This window comes from Chiloscyllium plagiosum, chromosome 3, assembly GCF_004010195.1.
Source record: "Chiloscyllium plagiosum isolate BGI_BamShark_2017 chromosome 3, ASM401019v2, whole genome shotgun sequence".
In the NCBI taxonomy this organism is placed as follows: Eukaryota; Metazoa; Chordata; class Chondrichthyes; order Orectolobiformes; family Hemiscylliidae; genus Chiloscyllium; species Chiloscyllium plagiosum.
The window spans coordinates 1279552-1296862 of NC_057712.1; the positions used below are offsets into that span (position 1 = coordinate 1279552).

The following is a 17311-nucleotide window of genomic DNA, read 5'->3' on the forward strand; positions in this document are numbered from 1 at the left end:
AGGGTTGAGTGATTACGGCGTTGAGTGATTAGGGGGTAGAGTGAATAGAGGGTTGAGTGATTACGGGGGTTGAGTGATTAGGGGTTTGAGTGATTAGTGGTTTGAGTGAATAGGGGGTTGAGTGATTACGGCGTTGAGTGATTAGGGGGTAGAGTGAATAGGGGGTAGAGTGAATAGGTAGAAACTTGGCAAATGGAGTGTAATGCAGGAAAGTGTGAGCGCCTGCACTTTGGAGCAAGAATTAAAAGGCAAAATATTATTTAAATTAAGAGAGAATCCAAAAAAGTGCAGCACAAAGGGATCTGAGTGTCCTCGTGCTTGAATCACAAACAGTTAGCATGCAAGTAATTAAGAAGGTAAATAGAATTTTAGCCTTTATTTGTTCTGAGAATGGAGTATAAAAATAAATCTTGTTACATCTGTATGGATGTTGGTGAAGGCTGAATACTGTGTGCAGCTTTAGAACCCGTATAATAAAATATATCTACTAGCAATGGAGATAGTTCAGAAGGGTTTCAGTTGGCCGAATCCTGGAATGAGTTGAAAGTGTGGTGCTGGAAAAGCACAGCAGGTCAGGCAGCATCCGAGGAGCAGGAGAGTCGACGTTTCGGGCATAACCCCTTCATCAGGAATGAGGCTTGTGGGCCTGATGAAGGGCTTATGCTTCAGACTTAAATTTTCCTGCTCCTCGGATGCTGCCTGACCTGCTGTGCTTTTCCAGCACCACACTCTCAACTCTGACTCCCAGCATCTGCAGACCTCACTTTCTCCTCCTGATTCCTGGAATGAAACAGTTGACTTATCAAGAAGAACTAAGCAGATCGGACCTTTATTCATGACAGTTTAGAAGAATGAGGGCCGATCTTAATAAAACGTACAAGATTCACAGCTTACAAGGTAGATATTGAGAAGATTTTTCCACCTATGGGGATATCTCAAAGTAGGGAACACAGGTGGAAAAATCTTCTCAATATCTACCTTATAGAATAAGGGACATTCATTTAAAAACGAAATGCAAAGAAATGTCTTCTCTCAGAGATAGACAACATGTAGAGGAGCTGGTGTTGAACTGGGGTGGACAATGTCAGAAGTCACATGACACCAGGTAGACAGGGTGGTGAGAGTTGCAGGTAGACAGGGTGGTGAAAGTAGACTCGCAGGTAGACAGGGTGGTGAGAGTCGCAGGTAGACAGGGTGATGAGAGTCGCAGGTAGACAGGGTGATGAGAGTTGCAGGTAGACAGGGTGGTGAGAGTAGACTCGCAGGTAGACAGGGTGGTGAGAGTAGACTCGCAGGTAGACAGGGTGGTGAGAGTCGCAGGTAGACAGGGTGGTGAGAATCGCAGGTAGACAGGGTGGTGAGAGTAGAGTCGCAGGTAGACAGGGTGGTGAAAGTCGAGGGTAGACAGGGTGGTGAAAGTCGAGGGTAGACAGGGTGGTGAAGAAGGTGTTTGGCACTCTTGCATTCATTGGTTAGTACATTGAGTACAGGAGTTGAGAGGTCATGTTGCAGCTGTACAGGACATTAGATAGGACACTTTTGGAACATTGTGTACAAATCTGGTCTCTCTGCTATAGGAAAGATGTTGTGAAATTTGTAAGGACTCAGAAAAGATTTATGAGGATGTTGTCAGGACTGAAAGATTTGTGTTATAGGGAGAGGCGGAATAGGCTGGGGCTGTTTTCCCTGGAGCTTCGAAGGCTGAGGGGTGACCTTCTCAAGGTTTATAAAATCATGAGGGGCATGGACAGGGTAAATAGACTAAGGTATTTTTCCTTGGGTGGGGGAGTCCAAAACTAGATGGGTGGGAGGGACAAGATTTGAAAGGGACCTAAGAGATAATCTTTTTACACAGAGGGTGGTATGTGCCTGAAACGAGTTGCCAGAGGGTGGCACGGTGGCTCGGTAGTTAGCAATGCTGCCAGGGACCCGGGTTTGATTCCAGCCTCGGGTGACTGTCTGTCTGTGTGGAGTTTGCACGTTCTCCCCGTGTCTGCGTGAGTTTCCTCCGGGTGCTCCGGTTTCCTCCTGCAGTCCAAAGGTATGCAGGTCAGGTGAATTGGCCATGCTAAATTGCCCGTAGTGGTCAGGGACATGTAGGTTAGTTGCATTTGTCAGGGGTAAATATAGTGTAGGGAATGAATCTGTGTGGGTTACTCTTCAGAGGGTCGGTGTGGACTTGTTGGGCCGAAGGGCCTGTTTCCACACTGTAGGGATTCTATGAGGAAGTGGTGGAGGCTGGTACAAGTACAACATTTAAAAAGCATTTGGATGGGTATCTGAATAGGAAGGGTTTAGAGGGATATGGGCCAAAAGCTGACAAACGGGACTTTGTCAGATTGGGATATCAGGTCGGCATGAATGAGTTGGACCGAAAGGTCTATTTCCGTGCTGTATGACTCTACCATTTCTGACCACTTGGAGGAGAACTTGAGCACAGTAGGTGAAGCTGCCTCTCCCTGTTGCATTTTCACCATCAAACAAACTGAACAGTTTTGGCAACACAGTTCCCACTTCCAATTATCACCTTAATCTAACTTAAGACTTGGATCTGACTTGAATTTACGAGTGTTGCCCAATCGATGTTTTTCTTCCCATGTCTCTGTTGAGTTGTTCTTCCTGGTTCTTCTGGGAGTTGGGATATAGCAGTGATCTGTGAGTGTAACACTTATGTAATACCATCTGAAGGGAGAAGAGGTGTGGTTACAGTGCGGCGAGTTGGCCATACTTTAACTTTTTTGATTGCTGCTTGACTGTCTTGCTATTTGAATGTCTCCGGATAAAGCGTAACACTGTTGATATATGAAGATTCCAGCTCTTAACTCTCACAGTCTGTAGAAGGAGCATAGAAATGTAGAAAAGATCATCTGTAAGTGTCTTTATTTTGGAAACAAATTCGAGTATTTTTGATCCTGTGTTGTCATTTGGCAAAAATCCAATCCAATGCTCGAACTTAATTGGATTTGAAAGTAATCACAATTATAGACTCGACTCATCTGTATTTCTGGCAATTGTAGAATAAATTTGCAACTCGTTTAATGGTAACCTTTGCATTTCTCAATCAGTTCCGTCAGGGACATGAATTCTTTATATTTGACCAGCTTCCTTCTCACAGGTGTGGAGGCTGTACATGTTTCACTCCTACGCACAAGTAGTATTCAAGTTAAGCAAGACAAAGACATCTGTACAAGCAGGGCAGAGAGTAATGACGCAATATTTAAATATTATCGGTGCTGCTCAGTGTCAATGTGGTGTCAAGAATCCAAAGATTTTATTCCTCTTAAAGAGATTCTGGCTGCATTAAAGAGTTTTATGAGATGTTTATTTGGGTTTGGACGTGTAAGAATGAGAGTTTCATTGTACTTGTTGCCAACAAAGTAACTGCTCAGCTGTGTGCTTACTGGTTCTGTAAGCAAGTCTAGACACACATCTGACCTTCTTTAATTGTAACTGCAACAACAAAAATGCCAGCTAACATCATGTCTGGATTTGTTGCGTGTGAAGTATTAAGATTTGTAATGTGTAAAATACCAGCTTCTAAAGATAGGTAAACAAAATCTCTCATGTTTCAGACCTGGAGAGGTAAGTTTTTATTTTAATCTCTACTGTGTAACTTCCAATGTTTTGCACATATATGTGATACTTTTCCTATTAACTGCTCCTGTCTCAGTTAAATCTGAAGAGAAGTGGGTATCTCACTGAATGCGGTACCACTGGGTATTTTTGAGCCATTACCAGTGTCAGTAGAAGTCTGTGAATGGTAAGTGCAATTGTGATAAAATCAATATTCCAGCTCTTTTCATTGACATGCTTATGTTTTCTGATTCAATTCATTCCCTACTGATTTTATCATTAGTTTATTGATGTCGGTTTGCATTGATTAAGCTTACTATTTTCAAAGTTGAGGAGTTCTGTTTCACTGTGGTTTATTACAATTAGTGGTTAGTAGTTGCACAACTGCTGCCTGTCTGAATGTGCAGAGACAGACAAAAGGTACTGGAAATAGCCACTACGCGTATGTGAGGTTAGACATCAGTCATTTTATATAACAAATATTAAAAGTTGATTTTCAAGTGACTTAACTTCTGTAACTTCTGATATACTTAAGTGAACCCACCACCTCACTGTTATGGATCGTGACTGTTCTCTCCAAGCTATCAACTCCAAAGCTGCTTTGAAATGGATATCAAGTTTTTAGATTTTATTCTCTGACCTACTTATGGGGAATGAGATTGGAAATATAATTTTATGAACACGCTGAGATTATTGTATGATCCTTATTTTTGATTCTGCCATGTAGTTTTCTGATGGGTTCTATTCTTGGCAGTATCAATTCTAAAACTGCATGTTTTGTAAGGTGCTTTGTTTAGAGGTTGTCTTGTTAAGATCTGTTATTATTAATACAGAGGCTGATGTATCTTTTTATTGTATTACCTGTACGTGATGCAGAATAATAACTGGCTAGAAAGCTTTTTGTACCACGTGAGGTACACACCATTTAAAATGATTAACTTGAATAATTCCTACTCTAACAAAGAGTCACCTGAATTCGAAGCAATATCTTACTCTATTCCTATAGATGCTGCCTGACCCACTGTGATCTCCAGCATTTGTTGCTTTCAGTACAGATTCCAGGATCTGCAGTAATTTGCTCCTAGTTCCTGGCCATGTCCTTCTTGTTTTAGCATCAACATTCAACAGACCTTTAGTGGAAAGGTGTCAACTAAAAACCTGACCTTTAAATCGGCCAGGCTGGAAGATGTCAAAACATGGAGATCATGGGACTGGGAAAAGGAGAGGAACGTGAAGTAACAGAGTAAGAAGTTGGAAGGATGCAGGAGTATTGTCAGCTGAAGTAAATAACAAGATAAAAAACCTGCAGATGCTGGAATCCAGGAGGGACAGGCAGGAGGCTGGGGAACACAGCAAGGCAGGCAGCATCAGGAGGGACAGGCAGGAGGCTGGGGGAACACAGCAAGGCAGGCAGCATCAGGGGACAGGCAGGGGGCTGGGTGAATACAGCAAGGCAGGCAGCATCAGGAGGGACACCTAAAATACCTCAAAAAAGGAACACTTCTTACAGCCACAATTTTTCCAGTCCTCCATCTTGGATTACCCAAAATCCATGTCTCTCATTCCATTTCCTCTCTTCCTCACAACTCTTCCATAACACAGTTCACCTTCATTTCCCATTGCAGTCCATCCCATCTGAGCCTTATCCCCATTTGAAAAGAAGTGAAAACAGGTTCCGTACTGAAGTTTTTTGTGATCCTGTGTTGCTCCTTCTTTGTGCCCTTTCTGACTTTACTCTAGTAATCCCACCCTCTTTTAGCCTTCTCGATCCGAAGAGAGTGTCCGATCTCATCCTCATGGTGATAAGTGGAACACTGGAACTTCTTCAAAATTCTCTCAGCTTTTTATTTACAGAGGTACACATTTCTCATTGTGTACCTTTACCAGAACTGTGTTTAAGTGTCTCTGTATAAATAAACACAGTTGAATTCCCAAATAGTACTCATAGATATGTGACATCCAGTTGAGATATAATTAACATGTTAGACACTGCCTACCTGTAGCATCACAGGAAATTGATTTGTGAGCTCCCTAGAAGTATGTAGAGTTGGATAGCTGAAACAAAATTAAAAGAACTGTTAAAAAATATTTTATTCCAAAATTTCCTCTGTCTACAAAGAAATAATAATCAGTTTTATACAATTTTGAATATGCCATGATTGAATGTGTATATATTAAGACCACTGGCGTGTTGTAGAATAAACGTACCAAGAAAGGAAACATTGTGCAGCGGTGAAGTGCTAATAAAAGTGGGTTTACTCCAGGTGCTCTGGTTTCCTCCCACAGTCCAAAGATGTGCAGGTTAGGTGAATTGGCCATGCTAAATTGTCCGTAGTGTTAGGTAAGGGGTAAATGTAGGGGTGTGGGTGGGTTGCGCTTCGGCGGGGCGGTGTGGACTTGTTGGGCCAAAGGGCCTGTTTCCACACTGTATGTAATCTAATCTAATCTAATCTAATCTAATCTAAAAGTCATTAAGCCTCAAGAAACAGTAGCGACAGCTAAGGGGGCTTTGGGAATTCAGTGTTAGGGTGAGGCAAGATCCCTCAGAGCCTGAACATGCAGGAAGCAGACCCTAGATCACAGCCTTCCCAGAAACAGCTTCCTAACTGGCTACAAAAACAGAAATTGCTGGAAAAGCTTAGCAGGTCTGACAGCATCTGTGGAGAGAAATCAGAGTTAATGTTTCGCGTGCAGTGACCTTTCCTCAGAACTACCTCTGTCAGGGTGGTAGCTGAACTCTCAATGCAGCCAGCCCAGTCAGATCACCTGATAGTCAATCCCACTGGGGGAGGGAGATGATGCTGAGGCAGGTTGGAAACTGAAGAACAATTCAACAAAGTGAAAATAGAACATAGAAAAGTGCAGCACAGAACAGGCCCTTAGGCCCACGATGTTGTGCCGAGGTTTAATCCTGATGTAAAATATAGTAACTTAACCTGCACACCCCTCACCTCGCTGCTATCCATGTGCATGTCCAGCAGTCGCTTAAATGTCCCCAATGACTCTGCTTCCACCACCACAGCTGGCAACACATTCCATGCATTCACAACTCTCTGCGTAAAGAACCTACCTCTAACGTCTCCTTTATACCTTCCTCCTAATATCTTCAGACTATGACTTCTCGTACCAGTCAATCCTGCCCTGGGGAAAAGGCTCTGGCTATTGACTCTAACTATTCCACTCATTATCTTGTATACCTCGATCAGGTCTCCTCACTTCCTCCTTCTCTCCAGAGAGAAAAGTCTGAGCTTATTCAACCTTTCTTCATACGGCAAGCCCTCCAGTCCAGGCAGCATCCTGGTAAACCTTCTTTGCACCCTCTCCAAAGCCCCAAATAATTAGCCAAGCTGTTAATGCCCTGGGAGTGGAAGGGAAGCTTCCCTATGTGCGGCCTTTCCTGTCTCATTGAGAAATGAGTTACTGGTTCAGTCAGACTCCAGGCCTTGCAGATGGCCAGGGAGCTGGTGGTAACGTTTCAAGAGTTGTTCTGCCAATGACATATGTCAGGCACAGTCACAAAATCATCTCTAATTGGGAAGTTAATAATCCCAATCAGCTTCCTGCCTCTATATGGAGGGAGCAGCTACTGCTCCTCGATTTTCCTGCTCCTATCTCCTAGCTCACAAAATTCAGCTAATGTGTATTTGATCAAGAATTCCTTAATACAATTCATTGTGTTTTGTTGCTTCAGTTTGCACATTTATGTGAAATAGTTTTGAGATATTCCCTAAAACCTCTCGGTAAGCTGTATTTGCTGCCAACATGGTTTTGTTGCTGTCTCTCAGGAATCAGCACTTTGAGAAGTAACTGTTTAAAAATGAATGTGACTCATAGACATTACTCACCAGGATGTGTGGGCTACTTTGTAAATGTTGATTGCAAATTGCTGTTGATGTCAAATCTGCCAACATTGTACAATAAAATAACTAAGGATGAAGCAGATTCTTTGTCAGTAATTAATATTCCAGTTTATTTTATGCTGGAATGGAAATACAAAACCAACAGAGCAGGGAGAAAACTGAACCTTCCAGTTGGTTTTGGGGTTCCCTCATTTCACATGTACTGGGGCAATCTGCAATTCTGTTTTCTTATTTACTTGGTTCAAGACATGATAATGGAATGAACAATATTACGTTTGTCAAGTTCTTTGAGAAGGTGACCAAACAGGTGGAGGGTAAAGTGGTTGATGTGGTGTATATGGATTTCAGTAAGGTGTTTGATAAGGTTCCCCACGGTAGGCTATTGCACAAAATACAGAGGTATGGGATTGAGTATGATTTAGTGGTTTGGGTCAGAAATTGGCTAGCTGAAAGAAGACAGAGGGTGGTGGGTGATGGGAAATGTTCATCCTGGAGTGCAGTTACTAGTGGTTTACCACAAGGATCTGTTTTGAGGCCACTGCTGTTTGTCATTTTGAGGCTGTAGAAGGATGGGTTAATAAATTTGCGGATGACACTAAGGTTGGTGGAGTTGTGGATAATGATGAAGGATGTTGTAGGTTACAGAGGGACATAGATAAGCTGCAGAGCTGGGCTGAGAGGTGGCAAATGGAGTTTAATGTGGCAAAGTGTGAGGAGATTCACTTTGGAAGGAGCAACAGGAATACAGTGTACCGGGCTAATGGTAAGATTCTTGGTAGTGTGGATAAGCAGAGAGATCTCGGTGTCCTTGTACATAGATCCCTGAAAGTTGCCACCCAGGTTGATAGGGTTGTTAAGAAGGCATACGGTGTGTTAGCTTTCATTAGTAGACATCATACTGCAGCTGTACAAAACTCTGGTGCAGCCGCACTTGAAGTATTGCATACAGTTCTGGTCACTGCATTATAGGAAGGATGTGGAAGCTTTGGAAAGGGTTCAGAGGAGATTTACCAGGATGTTGCCTGGTATGGAGGGAAGGTCTTATGAGGAAAGTCTGAGGGACTTGAATCTGTTTTCGTTAGAGAGAGGAAGGTTGAGAGGTGACTTAATAGAGACATATAAGATAATCAGAGGGTTAGATAGGGTGGACAGTGAGAACCTTTTTCCTCGGATGGTGATGGCTAGCATGAGGGGACAAAACTTTAAATTGAGGGGTGATAAATATAGGACAGATGTCAGAGGTAGTTTCTTTACTCAGAGAGTAGTAGGGATGTGGAATGCCCTGCCTGTAACAGTAGTAGATTGGCCAACTTCCAGGGCATTTAAATGGACATTGGATAGACATATGGATGAGAATGGAATAGTGTAAGGTAAATCGGCTTCAGATTGGTTACACAGGTCAGCGCAACATCGAGGGCTGAAGGGCCTCCACTGCGCTGGAATGTTCTATGTTTTATTCTGTGTTTATAGTAACACTGTTAGCCTCCCTCCTTCACATCTCCCTCCAGCCAGCACTCCCCATCACTGACTGATCTTCTCTTGCCATCATGCTAATTCACTGGTGCTCATTAGACATTTTCTAATCAACAACGACCAGTAATGGAGTAGAATCAGTAAAATGAGAAAAAGGTTTGGACTTTGTGGTCAGTGGCAACACAGCGATTCTTCCTGTTCCCTCTGTTTGATTTTAATTCTTTCACAGGATGTGCCTTTACCAGAGAAGGATACTTTCCAGGCCATGGTGACAGAAGTGAATTCTGTGGTTAGAAGGGCTAAACATGTATCGAGCAGAAATGTTAGATAGACTGTTGATTTTAAAGTTGACAAGGGACAGGGACCATTGGAACACAAAGGGACTTGGGGAACATGTGCACGAAACACAAAGCCAGCACACAGGGACAGCAAGTAATCAGGAAGGCCAACGGAATGTTGGCCCTTGTTTCAAGGGGACTGAAGGGAAGGAATTAACTGCAACTGTACAAGGCACTAGTGACAGCACATCTAGTAGATGGTGGTCAGGCTCTGAGGAGTCAGGATGTGAGTTACTTGCTGCAGTATTCCTAACCTTTGACCTGCCCTGATAGCCCCTTTATTTATGTTGTGAGTCTAGTTTATTTATAGGGTCAATGGTAACCTCCAGGATGTTGGCAGTGGGGGACTCAGTGATGACATCATTAAATATTGAGGCAATGGTTAATGTCTCATCTTGGATATGTCATTGCCTTTCATTTAGAACATCGAACAGGACAGCACAGTGCAGGCCCTTTGGCCCTGGATGTTGTGTGCCCACCTTTTATCCTACTCTAAGATCAAGTTAATCTACATACCCTACATTTTACAATCATCTATGTGCTTATGCAAGAGTTGTTTAAATGTCCCTAATGTACCTGACTATACTCCCACTGTTGGCAGTGCATTCCACACACCCACCACTCTCTGTGTACAGAACTGACCTCTGACATCTCCCCTAAACCTTCCTCCAATCACCTTAAAATTTGTGTTGTGAGAATGTTAATGCAGGGGCTGTTGAAGCTCATCTTGTTTGAGAGGGTGCCATCCTCTGAGAAAAACCTCCAGATTTCTCAACTTGCAAATGCAAGTTGTTGCCATACTTAATCCATAATCGCAGTACATGCTGATCATCTCTAATATTGCTTTAACAAACTCTGGATCAATATAAAGTTCATAAGCATAACTTTGTTTGATTTTTCTCAGTTAAATTAATAGCAATTATTGTTCAAAGATTGTAAAATTTACTTTTCATGATTTAGTTTCTCATTCTTTATTTGTATTATGTAAATACTTATTAGTGTGTATGAATTAAAATGTCTGTGCATAACTTGACTGTGGTATAACTTTTAATGTAATTAACAGATGTACCTACTTACAAGAAATATTTACTTGCATTTTAATGGTGCTGATTTAAGTACTTAGTCTAAAGAGGCTAATTATAAATGAGTTCAAATCATATAGGAAAGAAATGAATTATGATATAAGGTGCATTATTATTTTTATTAGTATATGTAATTCCAGGCTTATCCTGAACCCTTTTTATATAAATCAACTAATCTTTTTTATTTCCATTGCTGTGCACCATTTGCCCATCCATATTAAATTACAGAAGGTAAGAAATTAGCTATGTAAAAAAAAAGTTTCATGCAAAACATTATTGTAGCCTGCATTTAGTGAGCCTCATTAGTCATATAAATGAAAGGGAAAGAACTTGAAAGCACTCATGGAGTTATTGGCTTTGAAGAACGTGGTCATTAGTTTCATTATTTTGATGTATGCTGAAATCTGTGGCTGCTCTGTTTTGACTTTTATACATTGTGAAGTTGATTAGCCTGAGGGGCTACATGTTGATGTCAAGCCACTGCAAGTCTAACTCAGCAAGACTTTTCCATTTGTGATTTTTGCTGGAGTTGCTCTCAGTTTTTTATCTCGCAATACACTACAGGCCTTTTAAAGAAGCTGTGAGTTTGACTCTGTGTATGCATTTATAAGATTGGTTCACATATTCTTGTGATATGTACTAAGTGTCTATAAGAAATGCCCAGAAGCAAAACCTTCTATAAATATGCATTTAGTACTGACAATTCCACTAGTCTTGGTGTAAAATACCTAGTTTAAAGTCCTTTCATGTGATTAGGAGCAAAATATCCTAAGGAAATTTCTTGCAGTGACATAAATTTATATTGTTTTATGAAATTATAGCCAGGATATTGCATTCAAACAAAAATGGTTTGTGTTTGTTTTGAAAATGACCATGCGGCTCCTTTTTGAACACAGCTTATTTATAGATTTTGAGTCTGGGGCATGTATTTTAATTATGTTTGAATGTTTGTCAGATAAGCAACATGATAATGTGTGAAGAAAGCCTTTGACAAAGTACCACTTAAAGCCCAGGTGAGCAAAATCGAGACTTGTGAAATAGGAGGGTTTGAATAAAATATTGGCTTCGGCACAGAAAACAGCGAGTCATGATAAATGATTGCTTTTCAGACAGAAACGTGTCAGACAGCGGTTTTTCCCAAGTTTCTGTGCTAGAATTGCTGCTTTTTTTGATCTACAAATGACTGAGATATTGAAAGACAAAGTGAAAAATTTTGAAATTTTAATTATACCAGACTTGGAGGTGTGGCAAATGGTGTGCCTCTAGCAATTGGATTTAACAGAACATTGATAGGTGACCAGATTGGGCAGGTAAGTGGCAAATGCAATTTAGTACAGAGAAATGTGAGGTGATGCATTTTGCTAACACAGATAAGGAGATGCAGTATAGATGTAATGACAATTATAGAGTGCACGGAGTCAGAGAGACATTTGGCTTCATATGCATAGTCTGTGAGGGTGATGGGATGTAGAGAGAGAAATTAGCAAAACGCATGAGTTATTTGGCTTCATTAATACAAGCATTGAGTACCAAAGCAAGGAAGTCATACTGAAGACTTTGGTTCTGCCACAACCAGACGATTGCACCCATACTTCCAGAAGATGTGAGTATCCTTGAGATGATGAAGGGCAAAGTTAACAGTGTGGTTTCAGGAATGAGGGAACTTAGCCACAACGTGCTGGCTAGAGAAATTGGATTTGTTCAGTTTGGAGCAATGGGGTTAAGGAGAAGTTTAATAGAGAGGTAAATGATTACGACAGGTTTAGACAATGGAGTTATAGCGTCATACAGCACGGGAAAAGACCCTTTGGTCCAACTAGTCCATGAGGAGAAAGTGAGGTCTGCAGATGCTGGAGATCAGAGCTGAAAATGTGTTGCTGGAAAAGCGCAGCAGGTCAGGCAGCATCCAGGGAACAGGAGAATCAGGAAGAAGGGCTTATGCCCGAAACGTCGATTCTCCTGTTCCCTGGATGCTGCATGACCTGCCGCGCTTTTCCAGCAACACATTTTCAGCTCCAACTAGTCCATGCCAACCATGTTCCCAAGCCTAAGTCCTCCCACTTGCCTGAGTTTGGCCCCTATCCCTCCAAACCTTTCCTATTCATATACTTACAAAATGTCTTTCAAATCTTGTAACTGCACCTGCATCCATCACTTCCTCTGGCAGTTCAATCCACATATGAACCATTTTCTGTGTAAAAAAAGTTGCCCTTCGTATCTTTTCAAAATTATTCTCCCCTCAACTTAAAATATGCCCTCTCGTCTTGAAATCCCCTACCCTAGGGAAAAGACACCTGCCATTCACCTTATCTATAAGCCTCATGATTTTATAAACCTCTACAAGGTCACCTCAACCTCCTATGCTCCATTGAAAAAAAATCCCAGCCTGTCCAGCCTTTCCTTTTAGCTGAAACCCTCCATTCCCAGTAACATCCTGGTAAACCTTTCCAGTTTAATAATATCCTTCCTATAATAAGGGAGATCAGAACTGGGGACACAAGGAGTCTCACCAATATCCTGTACAATCTGAACATACTGTCCCAACTCTTATACTCAGAGTTCTGAGCAATGAAGGCAAATGTGCTAAACATCTTCTTAAAATGCCTAGGTCTCTCTGTTCTGCAACACTGCCCAGTTCCTATTTTTAATTGTATAGGTATTGTCTTTATTTGTGTGGGCATAAATGTTGTATGAATGGAGGTATGTATGTAGCAAGGTGTTTATACACAAATGCTAGAAGTAAATGAAATAAGATATGGAATTTGGAGGCTGTTGTGAACATTAGGAAGCTACATGGAGTGGGAATACTAAAACAATATTTATGAATAGAGTTTGGCTTTGCATTTCACAATTCCGTGGGATGCAGTCCTGGCTATCTTTACTAAATACAACTGAGTGGTGAACAAAGTTAGTCCTGTGAAAATGCAGTAAACTACACAGGACAATTCTAATTCTGCTCCTGTATCTTTTGGTCCCATAGAGATTTCTTAATTGGAAGAATGCCGTAGAGTTCTCACAGGAAGGATGATATCAGTAAATGTAGTGAAGGTTGCTGTAAGAGTCAGTGGGTTTGTAATGGATGTTTAACCTATCCCCAGAAATGTAGGCAGGGAAACTGAAGGATAGTCAGGAAGAATCAGGGGTTGAGCAGATGAAGATGAGAGATAACTGGAAATTGGACATCAAGTCAAATTAAGGTTTCAAGCTCATGGTAGAAGCAGGAGACACCATCAATACATAGTTCATAATACCTGGAATGACAATTGTCTTCTGAGGAAATATTGGAGTAGGCTTGGCTAGCTTTTGCTGGTGTGTGGGCGAGTAAGAAGTGACTTGATTAAAACATAAGATGTTGAGAAATCTTGACACAGTAGATGTATTGATGGTGTCTCCTGCTTCTACCATGAGCTTGAAACCTTAATTTGACTTGATGTCCAATTTCCAGTTATCTCTCATCTTCATCTGCTCAACCCCTGATTCTTCCTGACTATCCTTCAGTTTCCCTGCCTACATTTCTGGGGATAGGTTAAACATCCATTACAAACCCACTGACTCTTACAGCGACCTTCACTACATTTACTGATATCATCCTTCCTGTGAGAACTCTACGGCATTCTTCCAATTCCTCTACTTCCATTGGATTTGTTCTGGTGATGCCACCTTGCAAGCTCGCACTTCTAACATCGTTTGTCCTCTAATAAGGAATCCCTGTCAGCATGACAAATCTCAACTGTGTCTGACCTGTTTCACACACTCCTGCTATCATCCTGCCCTTACATTCTCTCCCAGAACCATGACAGGACTTATCCTCATCCCCACTTTACACCCCACCAGCCTCCATATTTAACAGATCATTCTATCTCATCTTCACCTGTTCAGTATAGGAATATGAGAATAGGAGTAGGCCATTCAGCCCTTTGAATCAATTCTGCCATTCATCTGTGGCCTAACTCCATATACCTGCCTTTGGCCCATATCCCTTAATATCTTTACTTAATCATAAGACCATAAAACGTAGCAGCAGAATTAGGCTATTCAGCCCACTGAGTCTGCTCTGCTATTCAATCATGGCTAATATGTCTCTCAATCCGTATTTCCCACCTTCTCTCCCTAACCTTTGAACCCCTTGCTAATTAAGAACCTTTCGATCTCTGTCTTAAATACACTCAGGCTTTGCTTCTACAGCCTTCTGCAACAATGACTTCCACAGACTCCCCATCCTCCGGCTGAAGAATTTCCTCCTCCTCTCAGTTCTAAAGGGTCATCCCTTCACTCTGAGGCTGTGCCCTCTGGTCCTAGTCTCTCCTACTCGTGGAAGCATCTTCTTCACATCCACTCTATCCAGACATCTCAATATTCTATAAGGGTCGATCAGATCCTCCCCTCATCCTACCAAACTTTATCAAGTACAGATCCAGAGTCCTCAACCGCTCCTCACATGACAAGCCCTTCATCCCTCGGACCATTCTTGTAAATCTCCTCTGGACTCCTTGCTAGGCCTTTCATGGGTACATAGCCCAAATGTTGTCTGACCAGAGCCTTATGCAGCCTCAGCAGTACATCTTTGCTCTTGTATTCTCGCCCTCTTGAAAGTTTATCTATTTCAAATTTAAATTTTCTGATGTCATGATGTCACACCAAACGTATCTTTCCCTGCCCTCTCCCTACAGTATTCTGAAGGGACCATTTCTGATCACCTGATCTGCTCCTCTGTCACCTACCTGGCCACTCCCTTCACTGAAGCACTTCTCTGTGCAAATACAGGAGATGTAACCCCTGACCTTTCACCTCTTCCCTTCATTCTGTCCAAGGCTCCAAGTATTCCCTCCAAGTGGAACAGAGATTTACCTGGATTTCTTTCAGTTTGTAGAGTTGTGTACCAATTCACCTTTTCACCAGTAAGCTTGCTTTAATCTTGTTTTGATATTGAAAGCTTCAGATGGCAGCCAATTCTAGATTGTCAATGTTTAATCTCTTCCGGTCCCTGTAAGTTTAGATAATTTCACATAGTTGAGGAAGGAATAGTACAATTGATAGAAGATTGTTCCTCTCAGTTTAAACTCCATCTACAAACTCCAAACGGCTAGTAAACTTCAATTTGTAAACTCCTTGCTGTATTAGTAAAATTAATCAAAATATTAATGTTTTATTAAACCAATATTGATGAAATGTTTGTTGGCATCCCAAATTTGTGTGGCAATTTCCACAACAGAAAAACAATCATTGTCTTACTGGTGGAATGTTTCAAACTGGTTAAGATTGTAAAATGGATCAAAATCATTAATAGTGTTGGAGCAAATCACTGCTGGTGCTAGAATGTGTACTGAAAACAACAAAAGCAGGTCAGGCAGTATCCATGGAGAGAGAGCAAGCTGATTTTTCAGTCTAGGTAACTCTTCTTCAGAGCTGGTAAAGTGCGGAGGTCACAGCATTTTTACAATAGTTGTTGGGGGATGAGGGTGATGTGGAGTTGGTGGTGTGGGCTGTCGAGTGCTGAGGGAGAAAAGATATTGATAGTTCAGATTAAGTGATTGCAATGTGAGAATGGCAGACCAATGGTGTATCTAACTGTCAGACTGGGAAGAAGAAGTTACACCCCAAATGTCGATTTTGCCACCTCCTGATGTTGCCTGCCTTGGTATGTTCCCCCAGCCTCCTGATGCTGCCTGCCTTGCTGTGTCCCTCTCCCTCCTTATGCTGCCTGCCTTGCTGTGTTCCCCCAGCCTCCTGGTGCAGCCTGCCTTGCTGTGTCCCTCTCCCTCCTGATGCTGCCTGCCTTGGTGCGTTCCTCTCCCTCCTGATGCTGCCTGCCTTGGTGTGTTCCCCCAGCCTCCTGATGCTGCCTGCCCTGAACATTGGTGAGTCTATTACTGTTGCAGGCAGGCTGTTCCACACCCCTACTACTCTGGGTGAAGAAGATACCCCTAAAATCTGTCCTATATCTATCACCCCTCAGTTTAAAGCTATGTCCCCTCATGTTAGCCATCACCATCTGAGGAAAAAGGCTCTCACTGTCCACCCGATTTAACCCTCTGATTATCTTATATGTCTCGATTAAGTCACCTCTCAACCTTCTTCTCTCCAATGAAAACAGCCTCAGTTCCCTCATCCTTTCCTTGTAAGACCTTCCTTCCATACCAGGCAACATCCTAGTAAATTTCCTCTGAACCCTTTCCAAAGCTTCCACATCCTTCCCATAATGCGGTGAGCAGAACTGTACACAATACTCCAGGTGCAGCCGCACCAGTGTCTTGTACAGCTGAAGCATGACCTCATGGCTCTGAAACTCAATCTCCCAACCAATAAACGTCAACACACCATATACCTTCTTAACAACCCTATCAATCTGGATGGGATTTATGCACCAGGACACTGAGATCTCTCTGTTCATCTTAACTGCCAGCCCAGTACTCTGCATTCCTGTTATTTCTTCTGAAGTGAACTACCTCACGCTTTTCTGCATTAAACTCCATTTGCCACTTCTCAGCCCAGTTCTGCATCTTACCTATGTCCCTCTGTAACCCACAATAGACAATAGACAATAGACAATAGGTGCAGGAGTAGGCCATTCAGCCCTTCGGGCCTACACCACCATTCAACATGATCATGGCTGATCATTCCTAAACAGTATCCTCTTCCTGCCTTATCTCCATAACACTTGATTCCACACCCTTCATTGACTGGTGTACAAGAACACCCAGACCTCTTTGTACTGCCCCTTTACCTAAATTGATTCCATTGAGGTAGTAATCTGCCTTCCTGTTCTTGCCACCAAAGTGGATAACCATACATTTATCCACATTAAACTGCATCTGCCATGCATCTGACCACTCACCTAACCTGTCCAGGTCACCCTGTAATCTCCTAACATCCTCATCACATTCCACCCTGCCACCCATCTTAGTATCATCAGCAAATTTGCTAATGTTATCACTAATACCATCTTCTATATCATTAACATATATTGTAAAAAGCTACGGTCCCA

General features: G+C 42.1%; 1 protein-coding gene across 5 annotated transcripts in view; it reads left to right on the top strand.

Moving 5' to 3' along the window:
* asxl2 (ASXL transcriptional regulator 2) overlaps nt 1-17311 on the top strand; it is a 267455-nt gene that overhangs the window by 118211 nt on the left and 131933 nt on the right. Inside the window, exon 1 of one of the 5 annotated variants that reach the window (XM_043675915.1) lies at nt 2725-2869. The exons of 2 other annotated variants lie outside the window; for them this stretch is intronic. The gene's annotated coding sequence lies outside the window, so the exon portion shown is untranslated. Of the gene's footprint in view, nt 1-2724; nt 2870-3420; nt 3583-3670; nt 3761-17311 lie in introns of those variants that run through there. 2 more of the 5 variants (XM_043675925.1, XM_043675905.1) reach the window with 2 other exon arrangements.